Raw genomic sequence first — 14,898 nt, 5'->3', positions numbered from 1 at the left:
GTGAGACTATCCTCCCCGACACGTACCTTAGATCAGGCGCGCCTAGGCTGGGATACCCCAGAAGCATTCGGGAGGGAAACTCGGGAGGACCCGACCTTACACAAGTATAGGGCTAAGGCAGATACTCAGGAAAGGGGAATAGATGGGGAGCTGTTTGAATGGGATGGGGATAGACTGTATAAGATCCCTAAGCCATCTCAGAGAAGTAAGGCCCCTTCGCAGAAACGACAGCTGGTGGTACCTAAGAAATACCAGCTGGAGATTCTGCGAATCGGGCATGATGTGCCGCTAGCAGGACATCTAGGGTTCCGTCGCACGGCCCATAGGATCACACAGAATTTCTTCTGGCCCAACTTTAGCCAGGATGTGCGACAATACTGCAAAACGTGTGACACATGTCAACGGATAGGGAAGAGGGGGGACCACCCTAAGGCTAAACTCATGTCCATGCCTATCATTGGGGAGCCCTTTTACCGCATAGCCGTTGACATTGTGGGTCCCCTGGCCCGGCCTAGTCCATCCGGAAAGAAGTATATTCTCACCGTGGTGGACTACGCCACCTGTTACCCAGAGGCAGTAGCCTGATGTCCAACATTGAAGCAGAGACAGTAGCTGATGCCCTGGTTAAGATTTTTACCAGGGTGGGGTTCCCTAAGGAGATTCTCTCTGACCAGGGAACCCAGTTTACCGCGGTACTCACCCGGCAGTTGTGGAAGGTGTGCAATATTAAGCCCTTACTGAGCTCCCCCTACCACCCCCAGACTAATGGTCTCTGCGAACGCTTTAACGGGACCCTCAAGCAAATGCTGAGTACCTTTTCGGACTCTTGCAGAGACTGGGAGAGATTCCTGCCTCACCTGTTATTTGCGTACAGAGAGGTACCCCAGGAATCTACTGGGTTCTCGCCCTTCGAGTTGCTCTATGGGAGAAGGGTCCGCGGACCCCTCGATCTCATCAGAGGACACTGGGAGGGAGAGACAGAGCAAGAAGGGACCCCCATAGTACCCTATGTTCTGGAACTCAGGGACCGCATGGAGCAACTGTCTCTGATGGTAAGAGAGAATCTCCAGGCGGCCCAGGGAAGACAGAAGAGATGGTACGACCGGGGGGCCCGACAGCGGGTCTTCCAGGTTGGGCAGAAGGTCTTAGTGCTCAAGCCTGTGAAGACCGACAAGATGCAGGCATCTTGGCAGGGCCCGTATAAAGTAGTAGCCCAGGTATGTGATACTACCTATGTCATTGCCAGCTGTGCAGATGAAAGAATCCAGCGAACCTTTCATGTGAACATGCTGAAGGAGTATCAGGAACGGCAGGAGGATGTTGCTGCAGTATGTGCCCCTGCTGCGGACGACTCAGAAGGTCTACCCCTCCCTGACTTACTAGAGAGAGAGCCCCAGACTGACCTCATTAGCCTTGTACAGCTAGGAGACCAGTTAAGCCCCACAAAGAAGGAACAGGCTAAGCGGCTTCTGTGGGAGAAACAGGCGACGTTCTCCCAAAGACCGGGCTATACGACCCTGGCTGTACATAAGGTAGAGACCCCTGGACAAGCACCCCTCCGCCAGCCCCCCTACTGTATCCCTGAAGCAGTCCGAGAGGAAATGCAAAAAGGAGATACAGGAGATGATTCAGTTAGGAGTCATTGAGCCTTCTGACAGCCCTTGGGCCTCGCCTGTAGTCCTGGTGCCTAAGAAAGACGGGACTACCCGGTTCTGCGTGGACTACAGGCGACTCAACGAGAAGACCACCACTGATGCCTACCCGATGCCCAGGGTAGACGAACTACTAGATCGTATAGCCAGGGAACGTTATTTAACTACAATAGACCTGTGTAAAGGTTATTGGCAGATCCTCCTGGCCGAGGATGCTATCCCCAAGTCGGCATTTGTTACCCCATTTGGCCTGTACCAGTCTAAGGTCATGCCATTTGGAATGAAAAATGCCCCGGCGACCTTCCAACGTATGGTGGATAGGCTCCTCGATGGCTTCCAGGATTTTGCATGTGCATATCTGGATGACATTGCGATCTACAGTGGGTCTTGGGAGGAGCACCTGGTTCACGTAGGAGTGGTTCTGGACAAAATTCGGGCCGCAGGCCTGACCTTGAAACCAGACAAGTGCCATCTAGGGATGGCGGAGGTGCAGTACCTGGGACACCGAGTGGGGTGTGGGAACCAGAGGCCCGAGCCAGCCAAGGTAGAGGCAGTAGCTAACTGGCCCACGCCCCGTACTAAGACCCAGGTATTGGCCTTCTTGGGAACTGCAGGGTACTACCGACGTTTTGTCCCTAATTATAGTGCTATCGCCAAACCCCTGACTGACCTGACGAAAAAGAATTTACCTAGGCAAGTCCTCTGGTCTCCAGCTTGTGAATCCGCGTTTCTAGCCCTCAAGCAAGCACTTGTAAATGCCCTTGTCTTGGCTGCCCCAGTACCTAACAAACGTTTTCTTGTCCACACAGATGCTTCCATGTTTGGACTGGGGGCGGTGCTGAGCCAAGTTGGGGAGGATGGAGGAGAACACCCTGTCGCATACCTGAGTAGAAAACTATTACCCCGGGAAGTGAGCCATGCGGCAGTGGAGAAGGAGTGTTTGGCCCTGGTCTGGGCCCTTAAAAAGCTGAACCCTTACTTATACGGACAGGAATTTTCACTGGTCACCGACCACAACCCATTGGTCTGGCTTAACCGGGTCTCCGGAGATAATGGCAGGTTGCTGCGGTGGAGCTTAGCCCTACAACCTTACAACTTCACCATCAGACAGACTGGCTGCCAACCCTTTGTGAAAAAATGTGTATTGGGTGGGATCGTTTGAAGCCTAGCAGACGTCAGGATGAGGTGTTGAGTCTTGGGATGTGTGGGTGGAGCTGGGCCCTTGTTCATGTTAAAGCATGTGCCTTGAATTGTGTATAAAGTTACAATGTTTCTCAATAATAAATTCATTCCTATTACAGAAGAGACAGAGTGCGTCTCGTCTTTTTGCCAGAGGGGTCGGCTCCTATAGGAAAGGGTCGTTTAGCTGTGGATATTGGTAGCGAGTGGATGTGTGTCTAGGAGAGGGAACATCGTAAACGGCGTTAACCCCCTTTATATTAGGGGTGCCGTTACACCAGGCCTTTCTTAAAGCGGGATTGCACTGTGGGAAAAAATATTAAAATCCAGCAGCTACAAATACTGCAGCTGCTGACTTTTAATAAATAGACACTCACCTGTCCCAGGGTCCAGCGATGCTGGCAGCCGAGACCGATCGATCTCTTGGCTGCTGCCGCCACCATTCTAGGTGAGGGAATCAGGAAGTGAAGCGAAGCGGCTTCACTTCCCGGTTCCCTACTGCGCATGCGTGAGTCATGCAGCGCAATAGGAATTGTCCGCGCTGTCTCTGGGACCCGTGTGTGTCCCAGCAGACAGCGCGCAGGGACAGTAAGAGGCATAGACTCCCGTGGGAGTCTATGCCCGGAAGTGGGTGTAAATACCTGTCTTTGACAGGTATCTCCACCCCCTCCCCCCTGAAAGGTGCCAATTGTGACACCGGAGGGGGGGAGGGTTCCGATCAGCAGAAGTTCCACTTTAGGGTGGAACCCCGCTTTAAAACAATCCACTGAGCTGGCAGAACCACCTCTGCAGGGAGTCTATTCCGCATTTTCACAGCTCTTACTGTGAAGAAACCTTTCCGTATTCCTCTAGACATAAAGAGTGCCCCCTTGTCCTCAGTGTTGACCGTAAAGTGAATAGCTCGACACCAAGTTTACTATATGGACCCCTTATATATATTGTCTCCTGTATAAATTGACCCCAGTATGTATTATTGTGAGTTAGGGTGGGACCTTAGAATGGAAGCTCTTTGAGGGCAGGGAATGATAAACATGTATAAAATATACAGTATCTCGCAAAACTGAGTACACCCCTTACATTTTTGTAAATATTTTATTCTATCTTTTTATGTGACAACACTGAAGAAATGACACTTTGCTATAACATAAAGTAGTGAGTGTACAGCTTGTGATCAGAGGTGAGTAGAGGAGAGTCAATCAGCTCTTCTGATGGGGGGGGTCTGTGCTGATCGATTATGAGCGCAGCCCCCCCCCCCCCCCCGAGGATGCCCACACTGGACCACCAAGGATGCCACCAGGACCACCAGAGATGCCCACCACTAGTCACCACCAGGTATGCCACCTGTGGCCACCAGGGATGCCAATCAGTGCCCACAATGGAGGCCAATCAATGCCCACAATGAACATCACTGATTGGCAGGCATTATTGTTTGGCACTGATTGGCATCCATCAGTATCATCCATTAATGTACATCCGTGCCACCTATCAGTGCCCATCCATGCCACCTATCAGTGTCCATCAGTGCCATCTTTCAGTGCCACCTATGTGTACCCATCAGTGCCACCTATCAGTGCCCATCAGTGCCGCGTATTAGTGCCCATCATCGGTGCCCATCAGTGCCGCCTTATAAGTGCCCATCATTGCAGCCCTATCTCTGCCGGGACTTATTTACAAAGTTTTGTGACAGAAACAAAAAACGAAAAAGTTTTTTTTCAAAATTTTCAGTCTTTTTTTATTTTTTTAGCAGAAAATAAAAAACCCAGAGGTGATCAAATACCACCAAAAGAAATTTCTATTTGTGGGAACAAAATGATAAAAATTTAGTTTGGCTACAGTGTCGCATGACCGCGCAATTGTCATTTAAAAAGTGACAGCGCAGAAAGCTGAAAATTGGTCTGGGCAGGAAGGTGTATAAGTGCCCCCCCCCCCCCCCGGTATTGAAGTGGTTAAAAGAATGATGAACAAGTTGGTAGTTTAGGTGATGAAGATGCAAGCTTCCCGGGACAACTCCAATAATAATTAGATTTTTGTAATAATTTTCTCATGGGAATATAAAAACGTGAGATAATTATTATAAAAATCCTCAAGAACGTTTATTTTAAATGATAAACCAGCATCATGGTCTCCGCATGCCTTTTATGTAAAGACAAACCACAAACGTCACATGCAAGCCGAACGCCACAACTCAACCAGCACCGACCATTGTAGAAGTCAGGAAAGTGAACAAGCAGTTCTGGCTAGATGACACATATGGTAAAAACATCAATGTAAGTTTTCCAAGTTATTAAATGGGTTGTAAACCCTTGAGGTTTTTCACTGTAAAGAGGAACTGCAGTCTCCTCACATAATTTGAAATAAAAACATATTTGCCATTCTGAAGCTTCCCTCCAACCACTTTGCATATTATTCTATATATATTATGATTCTGTACTTGCCAAATATGCTGCAGAAATCTCCCCCCAATGAGTCTGGCTGCAGCCATTTTAATTGTGGGCAGCTGAAGCTGCTGCCTGTTCACTTCCTGGATTTACACAGAGGCACACCTCCAGCTCTGCAGCTTTCATTGGCCCTCTTATGAATGAATGAATGAATGAATGAATGAAATACTTGTATAGCGCACAATGCGAACTGAATGGCCTCTAGGCGCTGTGGCGAGCTTTGATCATCTGCTAAAAGAGGAAGGTCTTGAGTTTTTTCCTAAAAGCCAGGTGATTTTCTTCCAGGCGGATGTTGATTGGTAGAGCATTCCATAGCCGAGGCCCTTGGACAGCGAATCTCCGATCCCCCTTGGATTTATACCGGGCTTTGGGCACGAGGAGGAGGTTTTTGTTGGCTAATCGAAGACTGCGGTTTGGTGTGTAATGATTTATTTTCGCCATTAGGTATTGCGGAGCTTCTCTATGCACGCATTTGTGGGTGAGGCAAAGGGTCTTGAACGTGATCCAATTTTTTTACGGTTAGCCAATGTAAGCTCCTCAGTGAAGGAGAAATGGATTCCCAGGGTTTTTTTCCTGTTATCAGCCTTGCCGCCGTGTTTTGGATCAGTTGTAATCACGCAAGTTGATATTGTGGTAATCCTATGTAAAGTAGTCCAGTCTTGAATTAATGATTGTGTCTATGTCTCACCCCACCTCCCGTCCTGGCAAACTCTCAAATGAGTGATGCCACATACACACAACCGGACTTTTCGGCAGACTAGATCCGAGTTCTGAACGAACGGACTAATGCCCTGTACACACAGTGAGACTTTCAGACGGAAAATGTGCGATCGGATCGCGTTTTTCAGGAAAATCCGATCGTGTGCGGCCTCCATCCGACTTTTTCTGTCGGAATTTCCGACGCACAAAGTTTGAGATCTGGATCTAATATTTTCCGACAACAAAATCCGATCATTTCAATTCCGATCGTGTGCAGACAAAGTACCACGCATGCCCAGAATAAATTACGAGACGAAAGCTATTGGCTACTGGCCTCTTTATAGTCCCGATGTACGTGTTCTACATCACCGCGTTCTGAACAATCAGATTTTCCGACAACTTTGTGCGACCGTGTGTATGCGAGACAAGTTTGGGCCAAAATACGTTGGAAAAAATCCAGTTGATTTTGTCGTCGGAATGTCCGACCGTGTGTAGAGGGCATAAGTCTGTTCGAAAGTATGTTTGTTTTGAACGTGATGATGTAAGACAGGACTAGAAAAGGAAGTTCAATAGCCAGTAGCCAATAGCTGCCCTTGCGTCATATTTGGTCCCAGTATACAGATATTATATATATATATATATATATATATATATATATATATATATATATATAGATAGTATATATTTTCCCAATAGGAATTGAGTCTGTCGGACAGATTTGAAACATGTTCTATTTCTAGGTCCGTCTGATTTTTTTATTTTTTTTTTACGGAAAACGATCGGACTAGCCCACACACGATCGATTGTCCGACGGACTAAAGTTCGGTCGTGTGTACGCGGCATGCGAGAGAAAGCTGTGCATGATGTCATAAGCCTACGTTTTTTACCAGACAAGAAACAAGAAGTGGGCTGCATAAGGTATTTACTGTCAGGAAAAAACTATCCAAAGGAAAATTGAAAAAATGACTGAAGGTCCGCTTTAATGCATTCTATGCATTAAGGTGAAAAACCTTTTGTAGTGCAGCAGCCCCCCCGAGTCCCATTCTACTTACCTGAACCCAATATTTTCAGCGATGGGGATGAGCGCAGCAGCTCCAGCCGCTGTTTCGGGTCCTCATTGGAGATAGATTGATAGCAGCGGGAGCCAATGGCTCCCGCTGCTGTCAATCAAATCCAGTGACACGGGAGCTGGGGGGGCGGGGCTGAGTCCTGCTGTCTGTGTCAATGGACGCAGCAGCAGGACTCGGGAGCATGCCTGCACGAATGCCCCCAGGGAAAGCACCTCTCCATGGGGGCACTCAAGAAGAGGAGGAGCCAGGAGCAGCACTGGGGGACTTCAGAAGAAGAGGATCGTGGGCCACTCTGTGCAAAACCCTTGTACAGCGGAGGTAAGTAAGATATGTTTGTTATTTAACCACTTGCCGAGCGCAGCACTCCGATATACGTCAGTACAATGGCAGCAGTGGGCAAATGGCGCACCTTTATGTCCCCTTTAATTGGCGGGGTTAGTGGGTACAGAGTGACCGTGCCCGCAGGTCGTTAGACTTGATGTCCACCGGTCTTCCAGCGATCGTGACACGGAGTGGCAGAACGGGGAGATGTAAACAAGGCATTTCCCCGTTCTGCCTAGTGAGCAGTGATCGCTGTCATGTGAGTTGTAGCCCCTCCCTCCCACACTTAGAACCACTCCCTAGGACACACTTAACCCCTTCATCGCCCCCTAGTGTTTAACCCCTTCCCTACCAGTGTTTACACAGTAATCAGTGCATTGTTATAGCACTGATAGCTGTATAAATGACAATGGTCCGACAATAGTGTCCGATGTGTCCGCCATAATGTCACAGTCACGATAAAAGTTGCAGATCGCCGCCATTACTAGTAAAAAAAAATTAATAATAAAAATGCCATAAAACTATCCGCTATTTTGTAGACGCTATAACTTTTGCGCAAACCAATCTATATATATATATATATATATATATATATATATGTATATATATATATATAACTTTTTTTTTTTTACCAAAAATATGTGGAAGAATACGTATCGGCCTAAACTGAGGAAAAAACATTTTTTTTATATATTTTTTGGGGATATTTATTATAGCAAAAAGTAAAAAATATTGTGTTTTTTTCAAAATTGTCGCTCTTTTTTTGTTTATAACACAAAAAATAAAAACCGCAGAAGTGATCAAATATCACCAAAAGAAAGCTCTATTTGTGGGGGAAAAAAACACTAATTTTGTTTGGGAGCCACACCGCACGGCCACGCAATTGTCAGTTAAAGCGACGCAGTGCCGAATCACAAAAAGTGCTCTGGTCAGGAAGGGGGTAAAATCTTCCGGGGCTGAAGTGGTTAAAAAAAAAAGAAAAAAAACCCCTTCACAACACCTTTAAATTTTTTTTTTTTTTTAATATTTTTTTTTTTTATTTATTTAAGACAACCCCTTTAAATTGAACCATTCAAAAGGATTACATAAAAGCTTATCGTTCAAAGACGCCTTAAAATGTCAATACAATTCCATTTAAGACTATTGGGATTTTTGTTGCTACAAATTGTAAAAAACATTCTATTTAACTTTCCCAAAATTATTATATGTAAGGTTGAACTGTATGGACTTGTGTCTTTTTTCAACTTGACTGACTATGTAATGATTTGACATTCAATGGATGTTGATTTGATCCCACTAAACATTAGAAAATGAAATGAAAATTCAAGAAATGATTACAAAAAAAAAATTTGATCCCACTAAACATTATAAAATGGAATGAATATTCCTAAAATTATTAAAGAATAGTGATGGACGAACTTCCGACGGGACGTTTCGCGAAAGCGAAATGCGAACGGACCCAAACGTTCGCGAAACCGAACGTTCGCCGCGGGCCCCATTGACTTCAATGGGAGGCGAACTTTGCAAACCTTCATGTCGAATTTGCGGCCACGTGGTAATTATTAGGGGGTAAAACGTAGTCCCACCATCTGGACAATGACATAATACATGTATGAGGTGAATTTGGGATCGATAACTACAAGCATTTTTATTTTATTTGGGAAATTGTTCTAACAATTCAGGACTATGGAGCTAATGAAGGCAATGGAGGAGAGGGAAGGTCAGGGACCAGGGTAGGCAAAGAAGAGGGTGCAGGAGATGATCACCAGCAGCGTGACATACCGGAATGACACATGCACCGTGATAGAGGCATCTGACAGCAGCACCGTAATACAGAGCACTGACAGCAGCACCGTGACATACAGCGCTGACAGCAGCACCGTGACATACAGCGCTGACAGCAGCACCGTGACATACAGCGCTGACAGCAGCACCGTGACATACAGCGCTGACAGCAGCACCGTGACATACAGCGCTGACAGCAGCACCGTGACATACAGCGCTGACAGCAGCACCGTGACATACAGCGCTGACAGCAGCACCGTGACATACAGCACTGACAGCAGCACCGTAAGCAGCCCCAGGAGGAAGTCAGCACAGCACAGGGATGGTGTGATCCCCTCATAATAAGAACCCCCAGGAGGAAGTCAGCACAGCACAGGGATAGTGTGATCCCTTCATAATAAGAACCCCCAGGAGGAAGTCAGCACAGCACAGGGATATCATAAGCAGCCCCAGTAGAAATATGACACCGCTCAACCTCTTCAAAGAGGAGGGTAGGGGCATATAGTACGGTGTGCTTTTTTGGGTCAAGGAAGTGAGCAGACTGTACGTCAGTCCCTATACCGCTGAAGGACTGCTGCAGTATAGGGCAGCGGTCAGCAGTGGTGCACGTCAACCCTATCTATTGTGGACCTATAGCGGTCCTTACAGAACAGCAGACTGTACCGCACTCAAGCCTATGTACCGTAGCACCCTATACCAAGTTACCAGTCCTTATAAGAACTTTTGTGGACCAAGCAGGTTGTGTATTAGTGTTTAGCAGACTGTACGTCAGTCCCTATACCGCTGAAGGACTGCTGCAGTATAGGGCAGCGGTCAGCAGTGGTGCACGTCAACCCTATCTATTGTGGACCGATAGCGGTCCTTACAGAACAGCAGACTGTACCGCACTCAAGCCTATGTACCGTAGCACCCTATACCAAGTTACCAGTCCTTATAAGAACTTTTGTGGACCAAGCAGGTTGTGTATTAGTGTTTAGCAGACTGTACGTCAGTCCCTATACCGCTGAAGGACTGCTGCAGTATAGGGCAGCGGTCAGCAGTGGTGCACGTCAACCCTATCTATTGTGGACCGATAGCGGTCCTTACAGAACAGCAGACTGTACCGCACTCAAGCCTATGTACCGTAGCACCCTATACCAAGTTACCAGTCCTTATAAGAACTTTTGTGGACCAAGCAGGTTGTGTATTAGTGTTTAGCAGACTGTACGTCAGTCCCTATACCGCTGAAGGACTGCTGCAGTATAGGGCAGCGGTCAGCAGTGGTGCACGTCAACCCTATCTATTGTGGACCGATAGCGGTCCTTACAGAACAGCAGACTGTACCGCACTCAAGCCTATGTACCGTAGCACCCTATACCAAGTTACCAGTCCTTATAAGAACTTTTGTGGACCAAGCAGGTTGTGTATTAGTGTTTAGCAGACTGTACGTCAGTCCCTATACCGCTGAAGGACTGCTGCAGTATAGGGCAGCGGTCAGCAGTGGTGCACGTCAACCCTATCTATTGTGGACCGATAGCGGTCCTTACAGAACAGCAGACTGTACCGCACTCAAGCCTATGTACCGTAGCACCCTATACCAAGTTACCAGTCCTTATAAGAACTTTTGTGGAACAAGCAGGTTGTGTGTTAGTGATTAGCAGACTGTACGTCAGTCCCTATACCGCTGAAGGACTGCTGCAGTATAGGGCAGCGGTCAGCAGTGGTGCACGTCAACCCTATCTATTGTGGACCGATAGCGGTCCTTACAGAACAGCAGACTGTACCGCACTCAAGCCTATGTACCGTAGCACCCTATACCAAGTTACCAGTCCTTATAAGAACTTTTGTGGAACAAGTGAGTTGTGAATGTTTAGCAGACTGCAGCAGAAGGGCAGCAGTCAAGTATAATATCCTTTCTATATTTGGAAGAAAGAATATTATACATGTACAAGCCTATTACTGTACCACTGATACCAGTCCTGAAAAGAACCTTTGTGGAACTAATAATAACAGCAAGTCTTTAAAATTACCCTCACTGCCTGACAACACTGCTTCCTTCCTGTCCCTATACAAATTGGCAAAAAAAGAGAACGATTAGTGGTTACTGGAACAGCTCTTTTGTGGACCTTGATAGTAACAGCTAATGATGATGATGATGATGATGATGATGAAAGACTAATCTGGCTGTCCCTGTAGCATACACCGTCCTTTCCCTTTCTCTAAACTAACAAAAGACACTCAGGCTGCTGCAAGAATCAGCAGCACAGCAAACCTATCAACACCTAACACCTATACCAGTCCTGAAAAGAACTTTTGTGTACCAAATAGCTAGTGGTTTATCTCTCCCTACTCCACACAGGAACCTGTCCCTATCGTAACAGAAGAAAGAATGTAAAATGGCCACCGGATCGGGTGTATTTATAGGTTAGGGGGAATGTCCAAGTGTCCATGTGCTGTCATGTCTCAATTGGCTGTCCTGTATCACATGATAAACGTGTCACCAAAGGTTAAAGTTCTTGTATACATTAAACACGTAAGTCCGCCGCGGCGAACGACGGAAAAAGGCGTTCGAACGTGCGGACCGCGAATGTCGGAAATTCGCCGCGAAACGACCGCCGGGCGAAACGTTCGTCCATCACTATTAAAGAACAAAAAAACAAAAAAAAAAACTTATGGTTCACAGAAACCTTACAATGTTGATACAATGAAATTTCCGAGTATTGGGATCCTTAGTTTCCACAAACTGTAAAAACAATTAAATGTAACTTTTCCAAAAAATACATTTTAACCATTCAAAATTATTACTTAAATCCTTATAGTGGGCAGAAACCTTTAAATGTCAAGTACATGTAGCATGTTAAATGTCAGGTTACAAATCATACTATTGGGATCTTACATCCTACATTGTTGTGTCCATACAAAAAAAAATGCATACCAAAAAACACATGCAGAACCATCAAAGAAAGCTATGCTCTGAATGTCTGGCATTTTTGTATGTATAGCTATGTGTGAGAGCCGATATTCACACATCAAACCTTTAAAAAGGAATGTTTACAATGATACAATGATACCATTTTAAAACACTCATGCTAATTTATATTATTACAACAACAACAATAGCAACTGTTACTACTAATATGACTACTACTGCAAACAACTATAATCTATAAAAAAATAATATATATATATATATATATATATATATATATATATATATATATATATATATATATATATATATATATATATAGAAAATAATAATAATAATAATAATAATAATAATAATAATAAATAAATATATATATATATATATATATACAATATTACCATTTTAAGTACTCATCATAATTTATAATATTACAGCTACAACCATAACAACTACTACTACTACTTACTTTTATGACTACTGCTGAAAACAACTATCACCTATAAAAATTTCATCATTTCCAATGTTACCATTTTAAAACACATGCTAATTTATATAAATAAATATAAATCTATACTTTGTTTCTTTATATTGCTAATGTATAGATAAATATATATTATCTTAACTACAACAACAATTACAATTAATACCACTATTTCTACTACTGCCATGACTACTATCTATATTACTAATCTATTATATATATATATATATATATATATATATATATATATATATATAATTTATCTAGAAAATTGTAGAGTGATATAATCCTTCTATGAATGCCTCAAATGTATTCTACACCCATAAATTATTATATTTTATAAAATATTTTTTTTTTAATATTGCAAATAAATTTCAAATAGCTGTTTAATATTTCAACAGTATAGCATAAATAATCCTAGGGAATTTATTGTGAAAAGGCCTATTCCACACCTATAAATGATTTTATTTTATAAAATATATTTTTTAATATTGCAAAAAAAATTCCATGTAGTTTTTTTAATATTTCAACAGTATAGCATAAATCATCCTAAGGAATTTATTGCGAATAGCCCTATTCCACACCTATAAATGATTTTATTTTATAAAATATATTTTTTTATATTGCAAAAAAAATTCCATGTAGTTTTTTAATATTTCAACAGTATAGCATAAATAATCCTAGGGAATTTATTACGAATAGCCCTATTCCACACCTATAAATGATTTTATTTTATAAAATATATTTTTTAATATTGCAAAAAAAAAATTCCAAATAGCTTTTTAATATTTCAACAGTATAGCATAAATAATCCTAGGGAATTTATTGCGAATAGCCCTATTCCACACCTATAAATGATTTTATTTTATAAAATATATTTTTTAATATTGCAAAAAAAATTCCATGTCGTTTTTTAATATTTCAAACAGTATAGCATAAATCATCCTAGGGAATTTATTGCGAATGGCCCTATTCCATGCCCATAAATGATTTTATTTTATAAAACATATTTTTTAATAGTGCAAAAAAAAAAAATCCAAATAGATTTTTAATATTTCAACAGTATAGCATAAATCATCCTAGTGAATTTATTGCGAATAGCCCTACATCTATTGTCTTTGCAAGAAATAAATATGTTTATATGATGTATGTGCAACTACTTTTGCGCTGCTTTAATTGATAAAAAATAAATAAAATGTAAGTTGTCCGAATAAATCTGCTAAAGCTTCTGCCAACGCTATTGCATGTACACACGCTACAAAAATCTTATTATTAAAAACGCAACTGCTAATAAACAGATACATATAAAGTAAAGATCAATATAATATCCTAAATATCATAACAAACAGCAAAGTTTAAAATAATCAATGTTGATAAGGTGTTTATATAATTACTGTTACTGAATTTAGTATATTAGTTTAATATATTGTTATAAGTAAACATGGAACTACTGATTTTAGTGAATGAATTAGTAATTTTATAGCATGGGTCAGTAAGTGATTGTATTTTTCAACCAAGTATCCATCCTTACCAAAGCAGACAGTTTCCAGTAGTCGTGCAGAGCTGTGATCTCACTTCTGAGCTGTGCGGGGGTCTTTTTTATATAGCAGCTCAGCCAGCAGCCTGGGAGTGGCGAGCAGCCACAGGACACAGAAGAAACCAGATCTGAGAGAGCAAAAAAAAAAAAAACAAGAAAAAACCCCCCAAAAAAAAAACACCGCCTGTAGATGGCTCACAGCAGGGCAAAGAGCATCCATAGAAGTAACTTTGCACCTTTACAAAGCCAGCTTTAGGTGGATAAGACTTTGTATTGATGGAAACAAATAATAACTACAATATAAGGAAAATGAAAGTATATATTCATATATATATATATATATATATATATATATATATATATATATATATATATATATATATATATATATATATATATATATATATATAGATGAAAATATGCTTTCATCTATATATATATATATATATATATATATAAAATATATAATATATATAATTTTTTTTTACTGGACCTGTTGCTCCTGTGTTTCCAAGTTCTGAATGTTCCTATTTAATCCGCGATAAATACTTATTTTATGGCCTATCGGGGGGGGGGGACGTCCCCTCTTGCCTCCCGTAAGAACGATCAAGTGGCAGAACAGCCGCCATGATCCTTCTTATGGTGTAGGGAATCTCCATCTGAAAACTGCAATATCTGAATGATGCCTGTAGCTACAGGCATTCAGATATACCCGCTCGAAGTCCGTGACGTCATGTGACGGCGGGAGTGAGGCGGTTATATTGAGTACAAGGGTTGGTACAGTCACCTTGTGTACTAGCTTCTTTAATGATTGGTGCAATCACTACA

At 42.7% G+C, this 14,898-nt stretch overlaps 1 protein-coding gene across 1 annotated transcript in view; it reads right to left on the bottom strand.

Moving 5' to 3' along the window:
* The window catches only part of LOC143958223 (cartilage intermediate layer protein 1-like), a 148,108-nt gene extending 134,015 nt beyond the window's left edge, over nt 1-14,093 (bottom strand). The window contains exon 1 of the mRNA XM_077467720.1: nt 14,065-14,093. The gene's annotated coding sequence lies outside the window, so the exon portion shown is untranslated. The remainder of the gene's footprint in view (nt 1-14,064) is intronic.
* Between the last annotated feature and the right edge of the window lie 805 nt (nt 14,094-14,898).

The sequence above is a fragment of the Lithobates pipiens genome, unplaced genomic scaffold (assembly GCF_037356315.1).
Source record: "Lithobates pipiens isolate NorthernLeopardFrog02 unplaced genomic scaffold, aLitPip1_a1.2 Scaffold_6, whole genome shotgun sequence".
Classification (NCBI taxonomy): domain Eukaryota; kingdom Metazoa; phylum Chordata; class Amphibia; order Anura; family Ranidae; genus Lithobates; species Lithobates pipiens.
Note: the sequence above shows the minus strand (reverse complement) of the source record. Positions and strands in the feature narration are given on the sequence as shown.